The sequence below is a fragment of the Schistocerca gregaria genome, unplaced genomic scaffold (assembly GCF_023897955.1).
Source record: "Schistocerca gregaria isolate iqSchGreg1 unplaced genomic scaffold, iqSchGreg1.2 ptg000169l, whole genome shotgun sequence".
Classification (NCBI taxonomy): Eukaryota; Metazoa; Arthropoda; class Insecta; order Orthoptera; family Acrididae; genus Schistocerca; species Schistocerca gregaria.
The window spans coordinates 4,812,838-4,835,203 of record NW_026061724.1 but is presented as its reverse complement, the minus strand read 5'-3'; the positions used below and the strand labels follow the sequence as shown (position 1 = coordinate 4,835,203).

Genomic DNA, 22,366 nt, shown 5'->3' with positions numbered 1-22,366 from the left:
CTCCAAGCAAAAAATGGTCAACAGCAACATTCAGACGGTTTCGTACTGCTCAATTGCTACATTAAAACGTTATGTTTCTTTTTCAGAACTGGAAAAACACAAGCGTGACAGCATTCGAACCTGTAATCATCAGATCCGAAGTCCGACGCCTTATCCATTAGGCCACACGGTCACTGACGACCAACATTTACATGTATACGACTCATCTCGAAACGCTCACACCCCTGAGGATTTGTGTTTTCGTTCTACACAGCAGCTGCCCCTTGCTCTTTCCCACCCATTCGTTACATTCAACCTCTGACGAGACCGACCAAATATAGACTGAGAAACAAGACCACACACTTTGTGCATTCGGAATCGAAGGCAGGGCGTCCCTCGCCGCATTTGCTACGATTGCCATTTGCTACTTCTGCAGAAGCGGCGGCGGCGACGACGACGACGACGACGACGACGACGACGACGACGAATATCGCGAGAGGCTCTGAGATATGTGAGAAATACATCTATAAAATGTAATTCAGACTGCCTCGTCCCACCTTATGCTGTACCGCTTTGGCAAATGCTTTATCTGCGCCATTCGCCTTAATCGCATCTGAGAGTGATTCTTAAAAAAACGCCTGTCGCTAATTGTTCGTCATCACAGGTACTGTTTGCTATACGGCCACGACGCGCAACTGATTTCCAAAATTCATCTTTCTCCTGTGAGGATGGAACTTACGACCCCTGGTTTATTAGACCAGTGCTCTACCACTGAGCTAAAGAGGCGCGGCCTAGCGGTACTCTTGGGTACTTCGTCCTTACGGTCGTCTGCATCATCAGACTTTAGCTGACAACACTTCATATTACCGGCTAATATTTGCAGCTATGGCGACAAATTACTGCTTGGCTACACATCTGACACGTAACCGATGTGCTCTCCAAACAACAACACTTGCATTTCAGAACATGTCTTTCACACATGTCTACAAAATCACCTTCACCTTCAAATACAGCTTCCTTGCGACTGACAGAGACGTAGGCAAAGTTTAAAGTTGCTATTTCCATTAAATCTCGTTAATCAGAAAAACGGTAATTTACACCTGCAGCGGAACAAAATTCCGTTCCGCCCAGCGTCTGGCTCGAACCCACGACCCTGGGATTAAGAGTCTGACGCTCTACCGACTGAGCTAGCCGGCTACCTCGGTGAATACCTGCCGGGTAGCACGTCACACAGTACTCGTTTGGGTTGGGTGGTCCCATACAGAATCTCTCCATGATGCCTAATGTTTTCGTAACGTCACACTCGTCACGTACTTCACTTTTATGTCATAATCCTTTCTCAGAGGTAAAGAAATTGCATGACAACATGCAGAGCTAGTGGCGTCAAAATTAACACACATACTTTATGTGACTCAAAAGCCGAACGAGTTACTTTCCGACGTTGTTTTAGATGTGCAAGTGATAGTCAAAACTCGCTGTGTCGGCACTCTGCCGACCATTTCGATAGTTAACACCGGTCTTGTTGTGTGTGTTTCAAGCTCAAGAGCATCTCCAAGCAAAAAATGGTCAACAGCAACATTCAGACGGTTTCGTACTGCTCAATTGCTACATTAAAACGTTATGTTTCTTTTTCAGAACTGGAAAAACACAAGCGTGACAGCATTCGAACCTGTAATCTTCAGATCCGAAGTCCTACGCCTTATCCATTAGGCCACACGGTCACTGACGACCAACATTTACATGTATACGACTCATCTCGAAACGCTCACACCCCTGAGGATTTGTGTTTTCGTTCTACACAGCAGCTGCCCCTTGCTCTTTCCCACCCATTCGTTACATTCAACCTCTGACGAGACCGACCAAATATAGACTGAGAAACAAGACCACACACTTTGTGCATTCGGAATCGAAGGCAGGGCGTCCCTCGCCGCATTTGCTACGATTGCCATTTGCTACTTCTGCAGAAGCGGCGACGACGACGACGACGACGACGACGACGACGACGAATATCGCGAGAGGCTCTGAGATATGTGAGAAATACATCTATAAAATGTAATTCAGACTGCCTCGTCCCACCTTATGCTGTACCGCTTTGGCAAATGCTTTATCTGCGCCATTCGCCTTAATCGCATCTGAGAGTGATTCTTAAAAAAACGCCTGTCGCTAATTGTTCGTCATCACAGGTACTGTTTGCTATACGGCCACGACGCGCAACTGATTTCCAAAATTCATCTTTCTCCTGTGAGGATGGAACTTACGACCCCTGGTTTATTAGACCAGTGCTCTACCACTGAGCTAAAGAGGCGCGGCCTAGCGGTACTCTTGGGTACTTCGTCCTTACGGTCGTCTGCATCATCAGACTTTAGCTGACAACACTTCATATTACCGGCTAATATTTGCAGCTATGGCGACAAATTACTGCTTGGCTACACATCTGACACGTAACCGATGTGCTCTCCAAACAACAACACTTGCATTTCAGAACATGTCTTTCACACATGTCTACAAAATCACCTTCACCTTCAAATACAGCTTCCTTGCGACTGACAGAGACGTAGGCAAAGTTTAAAGTTGCTATTTCCATTAAATCTCGTTAATCAGAAAAACGGTAATTTACACCTGCAGCGGAACAAAATTCCGTTCCGCCCAGCGTCTGGCTCGAACCCACGACCCTGGGATTAAGAGTCTGACGCTCTACCGACTGAGCTAGCCGGCTACCTCGGTGAATACCTGCCGGGTAGCACGTCACACAGTACTCGTTTGTTTTGGGTGGTCCCATACAGAATCTCTCCATGATGCCTAATGTTTTCGTAACGTCACACTCGTCACGTACTTCACTTTTATGTCATAATCCTTTCTGAGAGGTAAAGAAATTGCATGACAACATGCAGAGCTAGTGGCGTCAAAATTAACACACATACTTTATGTGACTCAAAAGCCGAACGAGTTACTTTCCGACGTTGTTTTAGATGTGCAAGTGATAGTCAAAACTCGCTGTGTCGGCACTCTGCCGACCATTTCGATAGTTAACACCGGTCTTGTTGTGTGTGTTTCAAGCTCAAGAGCATCTCCAAGCAAAAAATGGTCAACAGCAACATTCAGACGGTTTCGTACTGCTCAATTGCTACATTAAAACGTTATGTTTCTTTTTCAGAACTGGAAAAACACAAGCGTGAAAGCATTCGAACCTGTAATCTTCAGATCCGAAGTCCTACGCCTTATCCATTAGGCCACACGGTCACTGACGACCAACATTTACATGTATACGACTCATCTCGAAACGCTCACACCCCTGAGGATTTGTGTTTTCGTTCTACACAGCAGCTGCCCCTTGCTCTTTCCCACCCATTCGTTACATTCAACCTCTGACGAGACCGACCAAATATAGACTGAGAAACAAGACCACACACTTTGTGCATTCGGAATCGAAGGCAGGGCGTCCCTCGCCGCATTTGCTACGATTGCCATTTGCTACTTCTGCAGAAGCGGCGGCGGCGGCGACGACGACGACGACGAATATCGCGAGAGGCTCTGAGATATGTGAGAAATACATCTATAAAATGTAATTCAGACTGCCTCGTCCCACCTTATGCTGTACCGCTTTGGCAAATGCTTTATCTGCGCCATTCGCCTTAATCGCATCTGAGAGTGATTCTTAAAAAAACGCCTGTCGCTAATTGTTCGTCATCACAGGTACTGTTTGCTATACGGCCACGACGCGCAACTGATTTCCAAAATTCATTTTTCTCCTGTGAGGATGGAACTTACGACCCCTGGTTTATTAGACCAGTGCTCTACCACTGAGCTAAAGAGGCGCGGCCTAGCGGTACTCTTGGGTACTTCGTCCTTACGGTCGTCTGCATCATCAGACTTTAGCTGACAACACTTCATATTACCGGCTAATATTTGCAGCTATGGCGACAAATTACTGCTTGGCTACACATCTGACACGTAACCAATGTGCTCTCCAAACAACAACACTTGCATTTCAGAACATGTCTTTCACACATGTCTACAAAATCACCTTCACCTTCAAATACAGCTTCCTTGCGACTGACAGAGACGTAGGCAAAGTTTAAAGTTGCTATTTCCATTAAATCTCGTTAATCAGAAAAACTGTAATTTACACTTGCAGCGGAACAAAATTCCGTTCCGCCCAGCGTCTGGCTCGAACCCACGACCCTGGGATTAAGAGTCTGACGCTCTACCGACTGAGCTAGCCGGCTACCTCGGTGAATACCTGCCGGGTAGCACGTCACACAGTACTCGTTTGGGTTGGGTGGTCCCATACAGAATCTCCCCATGATGCTTAATGTTTTCCTAACGTCACACTCGTCACGTACTTCACTTTTATATCATAATCATTTCTGAGAGGTAAAGAAATTGCATGACAACATGCAGAGCTAGTGGCGTCAAAATTAACACACATACTTTATGTGACTCAAAAGCCGAACGAGTTACTTTCCGACGTTGTTTTAGATGTGCAAGTGATAGTCAAAACTCGCTGTGTCGGCACTCGGCCGACCATTTCGATAGTTAACACCGGTCTTGTTGTGTGTGTTTCAAGCTCAAGAGCATCTCCAAGCAAAAAATGGTCAACAGCAACATTCAGACGGTTTCGTACTGCTCAATTGCTACATTAAAACGTTATGTTTCTTTTTCAGAACTGGAAAAACACAAGCGTGACAGCATTCGAACCTGTAATCATCAGATCCGAAGTCCGACGCCTTATCCATTAGGCCACACGGTCACTGACGACCAACATGTACATGTATACGACTCATCTCGAAACGCTCACACCCCTGAGGATTTGCGTTTTCGTTCTACACAGCCGCTGCCCCTTGCTCTTTCCCACCCATTCGTTACATTCAACCTCTGACGTGACCGACCAAATATAGACTGAGAAACAAGACCACACACTTTGTGCATTCGGAATCGAAGGCAGGGCGACCCTCGCCGCATTTGCTACGATTGCCATTTGCTACTTCTGCAGAAGCGGCGGCTGCGGCGACGACGACGACGACGACGAATATCGCGAGAGGCTCTGAGATATGTGAGAAATACATCTATAAAATGTAATTCAGACTGCCTCGTCCCACCTTATGCTGTACCGCTTTGGCAAATGCTTTATCTGCGCCATTCGCCTTAATCGCATCTGAGAGTGATTCTTAAAAAAACGCCTGTCGCTAATTGTTCGTCATCACAGGTACTGTTTGCTATACGGCCACGACGCGCAACTGATTTCCAAAATTCATCTTTCTCCTGTGAGGATGGAACTTACGACCCCTGGTTTATTAGACCAGTGCTCTACCACTGAGCTAAAGAGGCGAGGCCTAGCGGTACTCTTGGGTACTTCGTCCTTACGGTCGTCTGCATCATCAGACTTTAGCTGACAACACTTCATATTACCGGCTAATATTTGCAGCTATGGCGACAAATTACTGCTTGGCTACACATCTGACACGTAACCGATGTGCTCTCCAAACAACAACACTTGCATTTCAGAACATGTCTTTCACACATGTCTACAAAATCACCTACACCTTCAAATACAGCTTCCTTGCGACTGACAGAGACGTAGGCAAAGTTTAAAGTTGCTATTTCCATTAAATCTCGTTAATCAGAAAAACGGTAATTTACACCTGCAGCGGAACAAAATTCCGTTCCGCCCAGCGTCTGGCTCGAACCCACGACCCTGGGATTAAGAGTCTGACGCTCTACCGACTGAGCTAGCCGGCTACCTCGGTGAATACCTGCCGGGTAGCACGTCACACAGTACTCGTTTGGGTTGGGTGGTCCCATACAGAATCTCTCCATGATGCCTAATGTTTTCGTAACGTCACACTCGTCACGTACTTCACTTTTATGTCATAATCCTTTCTGAGAGGTAAAGAAATTGCATGACAACATGCAGAGCTAGTGGCGTCAAAATTAACACACATACTTTATGTGACTCAAAAGCCGAACGAGTTACTTTCCGACGTTGTTTTAGATGTGCAAGTGATAGTCAAAACTCGCTGTGTCGGCACTCTGCCGACCATTTCGATAGTTAACACCGGTCTTGTTGTGTGTGTTTCAAGCTCAAGAGCATCTCCAAGCAAAAAATGGTCAACAGCAACATTCAGACGGTTTCGTACTGCTCAATTGCTACATTAAAACGTTATGTTTCTTTTTCAGAACTGGAAAAACACAAGCGTGACAGCATTCGAACCTGTAATCTTCAGATCCGAAGTCCTACGCCTTATCCATTAGGCCACACGGTCACTGACGACCAACATTTACATGTATACGACTCATCTCGAAACGCTCACACCCCTGAGGATTTGTGTTTTCGTTCTACACAGCAGCTGCCCCTTGCTCTTTCCCACCCATTCGTTACATTCAACCTCTGACGAGACCGACCAAATATAGACTGAGAAACAAGACCACACACTTTGTGCATTCGGAATCGAAGGCAGGGCGTCCCTCGCCGCATTTGCTACGATTGCCATTTGCTACTTCTGCAGAAGCGGCGGCGGCGGCGACGACGACGACGACGAATATCGCGAGAGGCTCTGAGATATGTGAGAAATACATCTATAAAATGTAATTCAGACTGCCTCGTCCCACCTTATGCTGTACCGCTTTGGCAAATGCTTTATCTGCGCCATTCGCCTTAATCGCATCTGAGAGTGATTCTTAAAAAAACGCCTGTCGCTAATTGTTCGTCATCACAGGTACTGTTTGCTATACGGCCACGACGCGCAACTGATTTCCAAAATTCATCTTTCTCCTGTGAGGATGGAACTTACGACCCCTGGTTTATTAGACCAGTGCTCTACCACTGAGCTAAAGAGGCGCGGCCTAGCGGTACTCTTGGGTACTTCGTTCTTACGGTCGTCTGCATCATCAGACTTTAGCTGACAACACTTCATATTACCGGCTAATATTTGCAGCTATGGCGACAAATTACTGCTTGGCTACACATCTGACACGTAACCAATGTGCTCTCCAAACAACAACACTTGCATTTCAGAACATGTCTTTCACACATGTCTACAAAATCACCTTCACCTTCAAATACAGCTTCCTTGCGACTGACAGAGACGTAGGCAAAGTTTAAAGTTGCTATTTCCATTAAATCTCGTTAATCAGAAAAACTGTAATTTACACTTGCAGCGGAACAAAATTCCGTTCCGCCCAGCGTCTGGCTCGAACCCACGACCCTGGGATTAAGAGTCTGACGCTCTACCGACTGAGCTAGCCGGCTACCTCGGTGAATACCTGCCGGGTAGCACGTCACACAGTACTCGTTTGGGTTGGGTGGTCCCATACAGAATCTCCCCATGATGCTTAATGTTTTCCTAACGTCACACTCGTCACGTACTTCACTTTTATATCATAATCATTTCTGAGAGGTAAAGAAATTGCATGACAACATGCAGAGCTAGTGGCGTCAAAATTAACACACATACTTTATGTGACTCAAAAGCCGAACGAGTTACTTTCCGACGTTGTTTTAGATGTGCAAGTGATAGTCAAAACTCGCTGTGTCGGCACTCGGCCGACCATTTCGATAGTTAACACCGGTCTTGTTGTGTGTGTTTCAAGCTCAAGAGCATCTCCAAGCAAAAAATGGTCAACAGCAACATTCAGACGGTTTCGTACTGCTCAATTGCTACATTAAAACGTTATGTTTCTTTTTCAGAACTGGAAAAACACAAGCGTGACAGCATTCGAACCTGTAATCATCAGATCCGAAGTCCGACGCCTTATCCATTAGGCCACACGGTCACTGATGACCAACATTTACATGTATACGACTCATCTCGAAACGCTCACACCCCTGAGGATTTGCGTTTTCGTTCTACACAGCCGCTGCCCCTTGCTCTTTCCCACCCATTCGTTACATTCAACCTCTGACGTGACCGACCAAATATAGACTGAGAAACAAGACCACACACTTTGTGCATTCGGAATTGAAGGCAGGGCGACCCTCGCCGCATTTGCTACGATTGCCATTTGCTACTTCTGCAGAAGCGGCGGCGGCGGCGACGACGACGACGACGACGAATATCGCGAGAGGCTCTGAGATATGTGAGAAATACATCTATAAAATGTAATTCACACTGCCTCGTCCCACCTTTTGCTGTACCGCTTTGGCAAATGCTTTATCTGCGCCATTCGCCTTAATCGCATCTGAGAGTGATTCTTAAAAAAACGCCTGTCGCTAATTGTTCGTCATCACAGGTACAGTTTGCTATACGGCCACGACGCGCAACTGATTTCCAAAATTCATCTTTCTCCTGTGAGGATGGAACTTACAACCCCTGGTTTATTAGACCAGTGCTCTACCACTGAGCTAAAGAGGCGCGGCCTTGTGGTACTCTTGGGTACTTCGTCCTTACGGTCGTCTGCATCATCAGACTTTAGCTGACAACACTTCATATTACCGGCTAATATTTGCAGCTATGGCGACAAATTACTGCTTGGCTACACATCTGACACGTAACCGATGTGCTCTCCAAACAACAACACTTGCATTTCAGAACATGTCTTTCACACATGTCTACAAAATCACCTTCACCTTCAAATACAGCTTCCTTGCGACTGACAGAGACGTAGGCAAAGTTTAAAGTTGCTATTTCCATTAAATCTCGTTAATCAGAAAAACGGTAATTTACACTTGCAGCGGAACAAAATTCCGTTTCGTCCAGCGTCTGGCTCGAACCCACGACCCTGGGATTAAGAGTCTGACGCTCTACCGACTGAGCTAGCCGGCTACCTCGGTGAAAACCTGCCGGGTAGCACGTCACACAGTACTCGTTTGGGTTGGGTGGTCCCATACAGAATCTCCCCATGATGCCTAATGTTTTCCTAACGTCACACTCGTCACGTACTTCACTTTTATGTCATAATCATTTCTGAGAGGTAAAGAAATTGCATGACAACATGCAGAGCTAGTGGCGTCAAAATTAACACACATACTTTATGTAACTCAAAAGCCGAACGAGTTACTTTCCGACGTTGTTTTAGATGTGCAAGTGATAGTCAAAACTCGCTGTGTCGGCACTCTGCCGACCATTTCGATAGTTAACACCGGTCTTGTTGTGTGTGTTTCAAGCTCAAGAGCATCTCCAAGCAAAAAATGGTCAACAGCAACATTCAGACGGTTTCGTACTGCTCAATTGCTACATTAAAACGTTATGTTTCTTTTTCAGAACTGGAAAAACACAAGCGTGAGAGCATTCGAACCTGTAATCTTCAGATCCGAAGTCCGACGCCTTATCCATTAGGCCACACGGTCACTGACGACCAACATTTACATGTATACGACTCATCTCGAAACGCTCACACCCCTGAGGATTTGTGTTTTCGTTCTACACAGCAGCTGCCCCTTGCTCTTTCCCACCCATTCGTTACATTCAACCTCTGACGAGACCGACCAAATATAGACTGAGAAACAAGACCACACACTTTGTGCATTCGGAATCGAAGGCAGGGCGACCCTCGCCGCATTTGCTACGATTGCCATTTGCTACTTCTGCAGAAGCGGCGGCGGCGGCGACGACGACGACGACGACGACGACGAATATCGCGAGAGGCTCTGAGATATGTGAGAAATACATCTATAAAATGTAATTCAGACTGCCTCGTCCCACCTTATGCTGTACCGCTTTGGCAAATGCTTTATCTGCGCCATTCGCCTTAATCGCATCTGAGAGTGATTCTTAAAAAAACGCCTGTCGCTAATTGTTCGTCATCACAGGTACTGTTTGCTATACGGCCACGACGCGCAACTGATTTCCAAAATTCATCTTTCTCCTGTGAGGATGGAACTTACGACCCCTGGTTTATTAGACCAGTGCTCTACCACTGAGCTAAAGAGGCGCGGCCTAGCGGTACTCTTGGGTACTTCGTCCTTACGGTCGTCTGCATCATCAGACTTTAGCTGACAACACTTCATATTACCGGCTAATATTTGCAGCTATGGCGACAAATTACTGCTTGGCTACACATCTGACACGTAACCGATGTGCTCTCCAAACAACAACACTTGCATTTCAGAAAATGTCTTTCACACATGTCTACAAAATCACCTTCACCTTCAAATACAGCTTCCTTGCGACTGACAGAGACGTAGGCAAAGTTTAAAGTTGCTATTTCCATTAAATCTCGTTAATCAGAAAAACGGTAATTTACACCTGCAGCGGAACAAAATTCCGTTCCGCCCAGCGTCTGGCTCGAACCCACGACCCTGGGATTAAGAGTCTGACGCTCTACCGACTGAGCTAGCCGGCTACCTCGGTGAATACCTGCCGGGTAGCACGTCACACAGTACTCGTTTGGGTTGGGTGGTCCCATACAGAATCTCTCCATGATGCCTAATGTTTTCGTAACGTCACACTCGTCACGTACTTCACTTTTATGTCATAATCCTTTCTGAGAGGTAAAGAAATTGCATGACAACATGCAGAGCTAGTGGCGTCAAAATTAACACACATACTTTATGTGACTCAAAAGCCGAACGAGTTACTTTCCGACGTTGTTTTAGATGTGCAAGTGATAGTCAAAACTCGCTGTGTCGGCACTCTGCCGACCATTTCGATAGTTAACACCGGTCTTGTTGTGTGTGTTTCAAGCTCAAGAGCATCTCCAAGCAAAAAATGGTCAACAGCAACATTCAGACGGTTTCGTACTGCTCAATTGCTACATTAAAACGTTATGTTTCTTTTTCAGAACTGGAAAAACACAAGCGTGACAGCATTCGAACCTGTAATCTTCAGATCCGAAGTCCGACGCCTTATCCATTAGGCCACACGGTCACTGACGACCAACATTTACATGTATACGACTCATCTCGAAACGCTCACACCCCTGAGGATTTGTGTTTTCGTTCTACACAGCAGCTGCCCCTTGCTCTTTCCCACCCATTCGTTACATTCAACCTCTGACGAGACCGACCAAATATAGACTGAGAAACAAGACCACACACTTTGTGCATTCGGAATCGAAGGCAGGGCGACCCTCGCCGCATTTGCTACGATTGCCATTTGCTACTTCAGCAGAAGCGGCGGCGGCGACGACGACGACGACGACGAATATCGCGAGAGGCTCTGAGATATGTGAGAAATACATCTATAAAATGTAATTCAGACTGCCTCGTCCCACCTTATGCTGTACCGCTTTGGCAAATGCTTTATCTGCGCCATTCGCCTTAATCGCATCTGAGAGTGATTCTTAAAAAAACGCCTGTCGCTAATTGTTCGTCATCACAGGTACTGTTTGCTATACGGCCACGACGCGCAACTGATTTCCAAAATTCATCTTCCTCCTGTGAGGATGGAACTTACGACCCCTGGTTTATTAGACCAGTGCTCTACCACTGAGCTAAAGAGGCGCGGCCTAGCGGTACTCTTGGGTACTTCGTCCTTACGGTCGTCTGCATCATCAGACTTTAGCTGACAACACTTCATATTACCGGCTAATATTTGCAGCTATGGCGACAAATTACTGCTTGGCTACACATCTGACACGTAACCGATGTGCTCTCCAAACAACAACACTTGCATTTCAGAACATGTCTTTCACACATGTCTACAAAATCACCTTCACCTTCAAATACAGCTTCCTTGCGACTGACAGAGACGTAGGCAAAGTTTAAAGTTGCTATTTCCATTAAATCTCGTTAATCATAAAAACGGTAATTTACACCTGCAGCGGAACAAAATTCCGTTCCGCCCAGCGTCTGGCTCGAACCCACGACCCTGGGATTAAGAGTCTGACGCTCTACCGACTGAGCTAGCCGGCTACCTCGGTGAATACCTGCCGGGTAGCACGTCACACAGTACTCGTTTGGGTTGGGTGGTCCCATACAGAATCTCTCCATGATGCCTAATGTTTTCGTAACGTCACACTCGTCACGTACTTCACTTTTATGTCATAATCCTTTCTGAGAGGTAAAGAAATTGCATGACAACATGCAGAGCTAGTGGCGTCAAAATTAACACACATACTTTATGTGACTCAAAAGCCGAACGAGTTACTTTCCGACGTTGTTTTAGATGTGCAAGTGATAGTCAAAACTCGCTGTGTCGGCACTCTGCCGACCATTTCGATAGTTAACACCGGTCTTGTTGTGTGTGTTTCAAGCTCAAGAGCATCTCCAAGCAAAAAATGGTCAACAGCAACATTCAGACGGTTTCGTACTGCTCAATTGCTACATTAAAACGTTATGTTTCTTTTTCAGAACTGGAAAAACACAAGCGTGACAGCATTCGAACCTGTAATCTTCAGATCCGAAGTCCGACGCCTTATCCATTAGGCCACACGGTCACTGACGACCAACATTTACATGTATACGACTCATCTCGAAACGCTCACACCCCTGAGGATTTGTGTTTTCGTTCTACACAGCAGCTGCCCCTTGCTCTTTCCCACCCATTCGTTACATTCAACCTCTGACGAGACCGACCAAATATAGACTGAGAAACAAGACCACACACTTTGTGCATTCGGAATCGAAGGCAGGGCGACCCTCGCCGCATTTGCTACGATTGCCATTTGCTACTTCTGCAGAAGCGGCGGCGGCGGCGACGACGACGACGACGACGACGACGAATATCGCGAGAGGCTCTGAGATATGGGAGAAATACATCTATAAAATGTAATTCAGACTGCCTCGTCCCACCTTATGCTGTACCGCTTTGGCAAATGCCTTATCTGCGCCATTCGCCTTAATCGCATCTGAGAGTGATTCTTAAAAAAACGTGTGTCGCTAATTGTTCGTCATCACAGGTACTGTTTGCTATACGGCCACGACGCGCAACTGATTTCCAAAATTCATCTTTCTCCTGTGAGGATGGAACTTACGACCCCTGGTTTATTAGACCAGTGCTCTACCACTGAGCTAAAGAGGCGCGGCCTAGCGGTACTCTTGGGTACTTCGTCCTTACGGTCGTCTGCATCATCAGACTTTAGCTGACAACACTTCATATTACCGGCTAATATTTGCAGCTATGGCGACAAATTACTGCTTGGCTACACATCTGACACGTAACCGATGTGCTCTCCAAACAACAACACTTGCATTTCAGAACATGTCTTTCACACATGTCTACAAAATCACCTTCACCTTCAAATACAGCTTCCTTGCGACTGACAGAGACGTAGGCAAAGTTTAAAGTTGCTATTTCCATTAAATCTCGTTAATCATAAAAACGGTAATTTACACCTGCAGCGGAACAAAATTCCGTTCCGCTCAGCGTCTGGCTCGAACCCACGACCCTGGGATTAAGAGTCTGACGCTCTACCGACTGAGCTAGCCGGCTACCTCGGTGAATACCTGCCGGGTAGCACGTCACACAGTACTCGTTTGGGTTGGGTGGTCCCATACAGAATCTCTCCATGATGCCTAATGTTTTCGTAACGTCACACTCGTCACGTACTTCACTTTTATGTCATAATCCTTTCTGAGAGGTAAAGAAATTGCATGACAACATGCAGAGCTAGTGGCGTCAAAATTAACACACATACTTTATGTGACTCAAAAGCCGAACGAGTTACTTTCCGACGTTGTTTTAGATGTGCAAGTGATAGTCAAAACTCGCTGTGTCGGCACTCTGCCGACCATTTCGATAGTTAACACCGGTCTTGTTGTGTGTGTTTCAAGCTCAAGAGCATCTCCAAGCAAAAAATGGTCAACAGCAACATTCAGACGGTTTCGTACTGCTCAATTGCTACATTAAAACGTTATGTTTCTTTTTCAGAACTGGAAAAACACAAGCGTGACAGCATTCGAACCTGTAATCTTCAGATCCGAAGTCCGACGCCTTATCCATTAGGCCACACGGTCACTGACGACCAACATTTACATGTATACGACTCATCTCGAAACGCTCACACCCCTGAGGATTTGTGTTTTCGTTCTACACAGCAGCTGCCCCTTGCTCTTTCCCACCCATTCGTTACATTCAACCTCTGACGAGACCGACCAAATATAGACTGAGAAACAAGACCACACACTTTGTGCATTCGGAATCGAAGGCAGGGCGACCCTCGCCGCATTTGCTACGATTGCCATTTGCTACTTCTGCAGAAGCGGCGGCGGCGGCGGCGACGACGACGACGACGACGAATATCGCGAGAGGCTCTGAGATATGTGAGAAATACATCTATAAAATGTAATTCAGACTGCCTCGTCCCACCTTATGCTGTACCGCTTTGGCAAATGCTTTATCTGCGCCATTCGCCTTAATCGCATCTGAGAGTGATTCTTAAAAAAACGCCTGTCGCTAATTGTTCGTCATCACAGGTACTGTTTGCTATACGGCCACGACGCGCAACTGATTTCCAAAATTCATCTTCCTCCTGTGAGGATGGAACTTACGACCCCTGGTTTATTAGACCAGTGCTCTACCACTGAGCTAAAGAGGCGCGGCCTAGCGGTACTCTTGGGTACTTCGTCCTTACGGTCGTCTGCATCATCAGACTTTAGCTGACAACACTTCATATTACCGGCTAATATTTGCAGCTATGGCGACAAATTACTGCTTGGCTACACATCTGACACGTAACCGATGTGCTCTCCAAACAACAACACTTGCATTTCAGAACATGTCTTTCACACATGTCTACAAAATCACCTTCACCTTCAAATACAGCTTCCTTGCGACTGACAGAGACGTAGGCACAGTTTAAAGTTGCTATTTCCATTAAATCTCGTTAATCATAAAAACGGTAATTTACACCTGCAGCGGAACAAAATTCCGTTCCGCCCAGCGTCTGGCTCGAACCCACGACCCTGGGATTAAGAGTCTGACGCTCTACCGACTGAGCTAGCCGGCTACCTCGGTGAATACCTGCCGGGTAGCACGTCACACAGTACTCGTTTGGGTTGGGTGGTCCCATACAGAATCTCTCCATGATGCCTAATGTTTTCGTAACGTCACACTCGTCACGTACTTCACTTTTATGTCATAATCCTTTCTGAGAGGTAAAGAAATTGCATGACAACATGCAGAGCTAGTGGCGTCAAAATTAACACACATACTTTATGTGACTCAAAAGCCGAACGAGTTACTTTCCGACGTTGTTTTAGATGTGCAAGTGATAGTCAAAACTCGCTGTGTCGGCACTCTGCCGACCATTTCGATAGTTAACACCGGTCTTGTTGTGTGTGTTTCAAGCTCAAGAGCATCTCCAAGCAAAAAATGGTCAACAGCAACATTCAGACGGTTTCGTACTGCTCAATTGCTACATTAAAACGTTATGTTTCTTTTTCAGAACTGGAAAAACACAAGCGTGACAGCATTCGAACCTGTAATCTTCAGATCCGAAGTCCGACGCCTTATCCATTAGGCCACACGGTCACTGACGACCAACATTTACATGTATACGACTCATCTCGAAACGCTCACACCCCTGAGGATTTGTGTTTTCGTTCTACACAGCAGCTGCCCCTTGCTCTTTCCCACCCATTCGTTACATTCAACCTCTGACGAGACCGACCAAATATAGACTGAGAAACAAGACCACACACTTTGTGCATTCGGAATCGAAGGCAGGGCGACCCTCGCCGCATTTGCTACGATTGCCATTTGCTACTTCTGCAGAAGCGGCGGCGGCGGCGACGACGACGACGACGACGACGACGACGAATATCGCGAGAGGCTCTGAGATATGGGAGAAATACATCTATAAAATGTAATTCAGACTGCCTCGTCCCACCTTATGCTGTACCGCTTTGGCAAATGCCTTATCTGCGCCATTCGCCTTAATCGCATCTGAGAGTGATTCTTAAAAAAACGCCTGTCGCTAATTGTTCGTCATCACAGGTACTGTTTGCTATACGGCCACGACGAGCAACTGATTTCCAAAATTCATCTTTCTCCTGTGAGGATGGAACTTACGACCCCTGGTTTATTAGACCAGTGCTCTACCACTGAGCTAAAGAGGCGCGGCCTAGCGGTACTCTTGGGTACTTCGTCCTTACGGTCGTCTGCATCATCAGACTTTAGCTGACAACACTTCATATTACCGGCTAATATTTGCAGCTATGGCGACAAATTACTGCTTGGCTACACATCTGACACGTAACCGATGTGCTCTCCAAACAACAACACTTGCATTTCAGAACATGTCTTTCACACATGTCTACAAAATCACCTTCACCTTCAAATACAGCTTCCTTGCGACTGACAGAGACGTAGGCAAAGTTTAAAGTTGCTATTTCCATTAAATCTCGTTAATCATAAAAACGGTAATTTACACCTGCAGCGGAACAAAATTCCGTTCCGCCCAGCGTCTGGCTCGAACCCACGACCCTGGGATTAAGAGTCTGACGCTCTACCGACTGAGCTAGCCGGCTACCTCGGTGAATACCTGCCGGGTAGCACGTCACACAGTACTCGTTTGGGTTGGGTGGTCCCATACAGAATCTCTCCATGATGCCTAATGTTTTCGTATCGTCACACTCGTCACGTACTTCACTTTTATGTCATAATCCTTTCTGAGAGGTAAAGAAATTGCATGACAACATGCAGAGCTAGTGGCGTCAAAATTAACACACATACTTTATGTGACTCAAAAGCCGAACGAGTTACTTTCCGACGTTGTTTTAGATGTGCAAGTGATAGTCAAAACTCGCTGTGTCGGCACTCTGCCGACCATTTCGATAGATAACACCGGTCTTGTTGTGTGTGTTTCAAGCTCAAGAGCATCTCCAAGCAAAAAATGGTCAACAGCAACATTCAGACGGTTTCGTACTGCTCAATTGCTACATTAAAACGTTATGTTTCTTTTTCAGAACTGGAAAAACACAAGCGTGACAGCATTCGAACCTGTAATCTTCAGATCCGAAGTCCGACGCCTTATCCATTAGGCCACACGGTCACTGACGACCAACATTTACATGTATACGACTCATCTCGAAACGCTCACACCCCTGAGGATTTGTGTTTTCGTTCTACACAGCAGCTGCCCCTTGCTCTTTCCCACCCATTCGTTACATTCAACCTCTGACGAGACCGACCAAATATAGACTGAGAAACAAGACCACACACTTTGTGCATTCGGAATCGAAGGCAGGGCGACCCTCGCCGCATTTGCTACGATTGCCATTTGCTACTTCTGCAGAAGCGGCGGCGGCGGCGACGACGACGACGACGACGACGACGAATATCGCGAGAGGCTCTGAGATATGTGAGAAATACATCTATAAAATGTAATTCAGACTGCCTCGTCCCACCTTATGCTGTACCGCTTTGGCAAATGCTTTATCTGCGCCATTCGCCTTAATCGCATCTGAGAGTGATTCTTAAAAAAACGCCTGTCGCTAATTGTTCGTCATCACAGGTACTGTTTGCTATACGGCCACGACGCGCAACTGATTTCCAAAATTCATCTTTCTCCTGTGAGGATGGAACATACGACCCCTGGTTTATTAGACCAGTGCTCTACCACTGAGCTACAGAGGCGCGGCCTAGCGGTACTCTTGGGTACTTCGTCCTTACGGTCGTCTGCATCATCAGACTTTAGCTGACAACACTTCATATTACCGGCTAATATTTGCAGCTATGGCGACAAATTACTGCTTGGCTACACATCTGACACGTAACCGATGTGCTCTCCAAACAACAACACTTGCATTTCAGAACATGTCTTTCACACATGTCTACAAAATCACCTTCACCTTCAAATACAGCTTCCTTGCGACTGACAGAGACGTAGGCAAAGTTTAAAGTTGCTATTTCCATTAAATCTCGTTAATCAGAAAAACGGTAATTTACACCTGCAGCGGAACAAAATTCCATTCCGCCCAGCGTCTGGCTCGAACCCACGACCCTGGGATTAAGAGTCTGACGCTCTACCGACTGAGCTAGCCGGCTACCTCGGTGAATACCTGCCGGGTAGCACGTCACACACTACTCGTTTGGGTTGGGTGGTCCCATACAGAATCTCTCCATGATGCCTAATGTTTTCGTAACGTCACACTCGTCACGTACTTCACTTTTATGTCATAATCCTTTCTGAGAGGTAAAGAAATTGCATGACAACATGCAGAGCTAGTGGCGTCAAAATTAACACACATACTTTATGTGACTCAAAAGCCGAACGAGTTACTTTCCGACGTTGTTTTAGATGTGCAAGTGATAGTCAAAACTCGCTGTGTCGGCACTCTGCCGACCATTTCGATAGTTAACACCGGTCTTGTTGTGTGTGTTTCAAGCTCAAGAGCATCTCCAAGCAAGAAATGGTCAACAGCAACATTCAGACGGTTTCGTACTGCTCAATTGCTAAATTAAAACGTTATGTTTCTTTTTCAGAACTGGAAAAACACAAGCGTGACAGCATTCGAACCTGTAATCTTCAGATCCGAAGTCCGACGCCTTATCCATTAGGCCACACGGTCACTGACGACCAACATTTACATGTATACGACTCATCTCGAAACGCTCACACCCCTGAGGATTTGTGTTTTCGTTCTACACAGCAGCTGCCCCTTGCTCTTTCCCACCCATTCGTTACATTCAACCTCTGACGAGACCGACCAAATATAGACTGAGAAACAAGACCACACACTTTGTGCATTCGGAATCGAAGGCAGGGCGACCCTCGCCGCATTTGCTACGATTGCCATTTGCTACTTCTGCAGAAGCGGCGGCGGCGGCGGCGGCGACGACGACGACGACGACGACGACGAATATCGCGAGAGGCTCTGAGATATGTGAGAAATACATCTATAAAATGTAATTCAGACTGCCTCGTCCCACCTTATGCTGTACCGCTTTGGCAAATGCTTTATCTGCGCCATTCGCCTTAATCGCATCTGAGAGTGATTCTTAAAAAAACGCCTGTCGCTAATTGTTCGTCATCACAGGTACTGTTTGCTATACGGCCACGACGCGCAACTGATTTCCAAAATTCATCTTCCTCCTGTGAGGATGGAACTTACGACCCCTGGTTTATTAGACCAGTGCTCTACCACTGAGCTAAAGAGGCGCGGCCTAGCGGTACTCTTGGGTACTTCGTCCTTACGGTCGTCTGCATCATCAGACTTTAGCTGACAACACTTCATATTACCGGCTAATATTTGCAGCTATGGCGACAAATTACTGCTTGGCTACACATCTGACACGTAACCGATGTGCTCTCCAAACAACAACACTTGCATTTCAGAACATGTCTTTCACACATGTCTACAAAATCACCTTCACCTTCAAATACAGCTTCCTTGCGACTGACAGAGACGTAGGCAAAGTTTAAAGTTGCTATTTCCATTAAATCTCGTTAATCATAAAAACGGTAATTTACACCTGCAGCGGAACAAAATTCCGTTCCGCCCAGCGTCTGGCTCGAACCCACGACCCTGGGATTAAGAGTCTGACGCTCTACCGACTGAGCTAGCCGGCTACCTCGGTGAATACCTGCCGGGTAGCACGTCACACAGTACTCGTTTGGGTTGGGTGGTCCCATACAGAATCTCTCCATGATGCCTAATGTTTTCGTAACGTCACACTCGTCACGTACTTCACTTTTATGTCATAATCCTTTCTGAGAGGTAAAGAAATTGCATGACAACATGCAGAGCTAGTGGCGTCAAAATTAACACACATACTTTATGTGACTCAAAAGCCGAACGAGTTACTTTCCGACGTTGTTTTAGATGTGCAAGTGATAGTCAAAACTCGCTGTGTCGGCACTCTGCCGACCATTTCGCTAGTTAACACCGGTCTTGTTGTGTGTGTTTCAAGCTCAAGAGCATCTCCAAGCAAAAAATGGTCAACAGCAACATTCAGACGGTTTCGTACTGCTCAATTGCTACATTAAAACGTTATGTTTCTTTTTCAGAACTGGAAAAACACAAGCGTGACAGCATTCGAACCTGTAATCTTCAGATCCGAAGGCCGACGCCTTATCCATTAGGCCACACGGTCACTGACGACCAACATTTACATGTATACGACTCATCTCGAAACGCTCACACCCCTGAGGATTTGTGTTTTCGTTCTACACAGCAGCTGCCCCTTGCTCTTTCCCACCCATTCGTTACATTCAACCTCTGACGAGACCGACCAAATATAGACTGTGAAACAAGACCACACACTTTGTGCATTCGGAATCGAAGGCAGGGCGTCCCTCGCCGCATTTGCTACGATTGCCATTTGCTACTTCTGCAGAAGCGGCGGCGGCGGCGACGACGACGACGACGACGACGACGACGACGAATATCGCGAGAGGCTCTGAGATATGTGAGAAATACATCTATAAAATGTAATTCAGACTGCCTCGTCCCACCTTATGCTGTACCGCTTTGGCAAATGCTTTATCTGCGCCATTCGCCTTAATCGCATCTGAGAGTGATTCTTAAAAAAACGCCTGTCGCTAATTGTTCGTCATCACAGGTACTGTTTGCTATACGGCCACGACGCGCAACTGATTTCCAAAATTCATCTTTCTCCTGTGAGGATGGAACATACGACCCCTGGTTTATTAGACCAGTGCTCTACCACTGAGCTACAGAGGCGCGGCCTAGCGGTACTCTTGGGTACTTCGTCCTTACGGTCGTCTGCATCATCAGACTTTAGCTGACAACACTTCATATTACCGGCTAATATTTGCAGCTATGGCGACAAATTACTGCTTGGCTACACATCTGACACGTAACCGATGTGCTCTCCAAACAACAACACTTGCATTTCAGAACATGTCTTTCACACATGTCTACAAAATCACCTTCACCTTCAAATACAGCTTCCTTGCGACTGACAGAGACGTAGGCAAAGTTTAAAGTTGCTATTTCCATTAAATCTCGTTAATCAGAAAAACGGTAATTTACACCTGCAGCGGAACAAAATTCCATTCCGCCCAGCGTCTGGCTCGAACCCACGACCCTGGGATTAAGAGTCTGACGCTCTACCGACTGAGCTAGCCGGCTACCTCGGTGAATACCTGCCGGGTAGCACGTCACACACTACTCGTTTGGGTTGGGTGGTCCCATACAGAATCTCTCCATGATGCCTAATGTTTTCGTAACGTCACACTCGTCACGTACTTCACTTTTATGTCATAATCCTTTCTGAGAGGTAAAGAAATTGCATGACAACATGCAGAGCTAGTGGCGTCAAAATTAACACACATACTTTATGTGACTCAAAAGCCGAACGAGTTACTTTCCGACGTTGTTTTAGATGTGCAAGTGATAGTCAAAACTCGCTGTGTCGGCACTCTGCCGACCATTTCGATAGTTAACACCGGTCTTGTTGTGTGTGTTTCAAGCTCAAGAGCATCTCCAAGCAAGAAATGGTCAACAGCAACATTCAGACGGTTTCGTACTGCTCAATTGCTAAATTAAAACGTTATGTTTCTTTTTCAGAACTGGAAAAACACAAGCGTGACAGCATTCGAACCTGTAATCTTCAGATCCGAAGTCCGACGCCTTATCCATTAGGCCACACGGTCACTGACGACCAACATTTACATGTATACGACTCATCTCGAAACGCTCACACCCCTGAGGATTTGTGTTTTCGTTCTACACAGCAGCTGCCCCTTGCTCTTTCCCACCCATTCGTTACATTCAACCTCTGACGAGACCGACCAAATATAGACTGAGAAACAAGACCACACACTTTGTGCATTCGGAATCGAAGGCAGGGCGACCCTCGCCGCATTTGCTACGATTGCCATTTGCTACTTCTGCAGAAGCGGCGGCGGCGGCGGCGGCGACGACGACGACGACGACGACGAATATCGCGAGAGGCTCTGAGATATGTGAGAAATACATCTATAAAATGTAATTCAGACTGCCTCGTCCCACCTTATGCTGTACCGCTTTGGCAAATGCTTTATCTGCGCCATTCGCCTTAATCGCATCTGAGAGTGATTCTTAAAAAAACGCCTGTCGCTAATTGTTCGTCATCACAGGTACTGTTTGCTATACGGCCACGACGCGCAACTGATTTCCAAAATTCATCTTCCTCCTGTGAGGATGGAACTTACGACCCCTGGTTTATTAGACCAGTGCTCTACCACTGAGCTAAAGAGGCGCGGCCTAGCGGTACTCTTGGGTACTTCGTCCTTACGGTCGTCTGCATCATCAGACTTTAGCTGACAACACTTCATATTACCGGCTAATATTTGCAGCTATGGCGACAAATTACTGCTTGGCTACACATCTGACACGTAACCGATGTGCTCTCCAAACAACAACACTTGCATTTCAGAACATGTCTTTCACACATGTCTACAAAATCACCTTCACCTTCAAATACAGCTTCCTTGCGACTGACAGAGACGTAGGCAAAGTTTAAAGTTGCTATTTCCATTAAATCTCGTTAATCATAAAAACGGTAATTTACACCTGCAGCGGAACAAAATTCCGTTCCGCCCAGCGTCTGGCTCGAAC

The 22,366-nt window shown here is 46.4% G+C and overlaps 4 non-coding genes across 4 annotated transcripts; all 4 read right to left on the bottom strand.

The window, feature by feature from the left end:
• Window positions 1–11,287: 11,287 nt before the first annotated feature.
• Trnai-aau (transfer RNA isoleucine (anticodon AAU)) lies at window positions 11,288–11,359 on the bottom strand. Its single transcript has one exon. It is a non-coding gene; the product is annotated as a tRNA-Ile (tRNA).
• A 2,963-nt stretch (window positions 11,360–14,322) lies between these two features.
• On the bottom strand, window positions 14,323–14,394 carry Trnai-aau (transfer RNA isoleucine (anticodon AAU)). The gene has a single exon. It is a non-coding gene; the product is annotated as a tRNA-Ile (tRNA).
• Window positions 14,395–18,888: 4,494 nt separating this feature from the next.
• Trnai-aau (transfer RNA isoleucine (anticodon AAU)) lies at window positions 18,889–18,960 on the bottom strand. Its single transcript has one exon. It is a non-coding gene; the product is annotated as a tRNA-Ile (tRNA).
• A 2,975-nt stretch (window positions 18,961–21,935) lies between these two features.
• Trnai-aau (transfer RNA isoleucine (anticodon AAU)) lies at window positions 21,936–22,007 on the bottom strand. The gene has a single exon. It is a non-coding gene; the product is annotated as a tRNA-Ile (tRNA).
• Window positions 22,008–22,366: the final 359 nt, after the last annotated feature.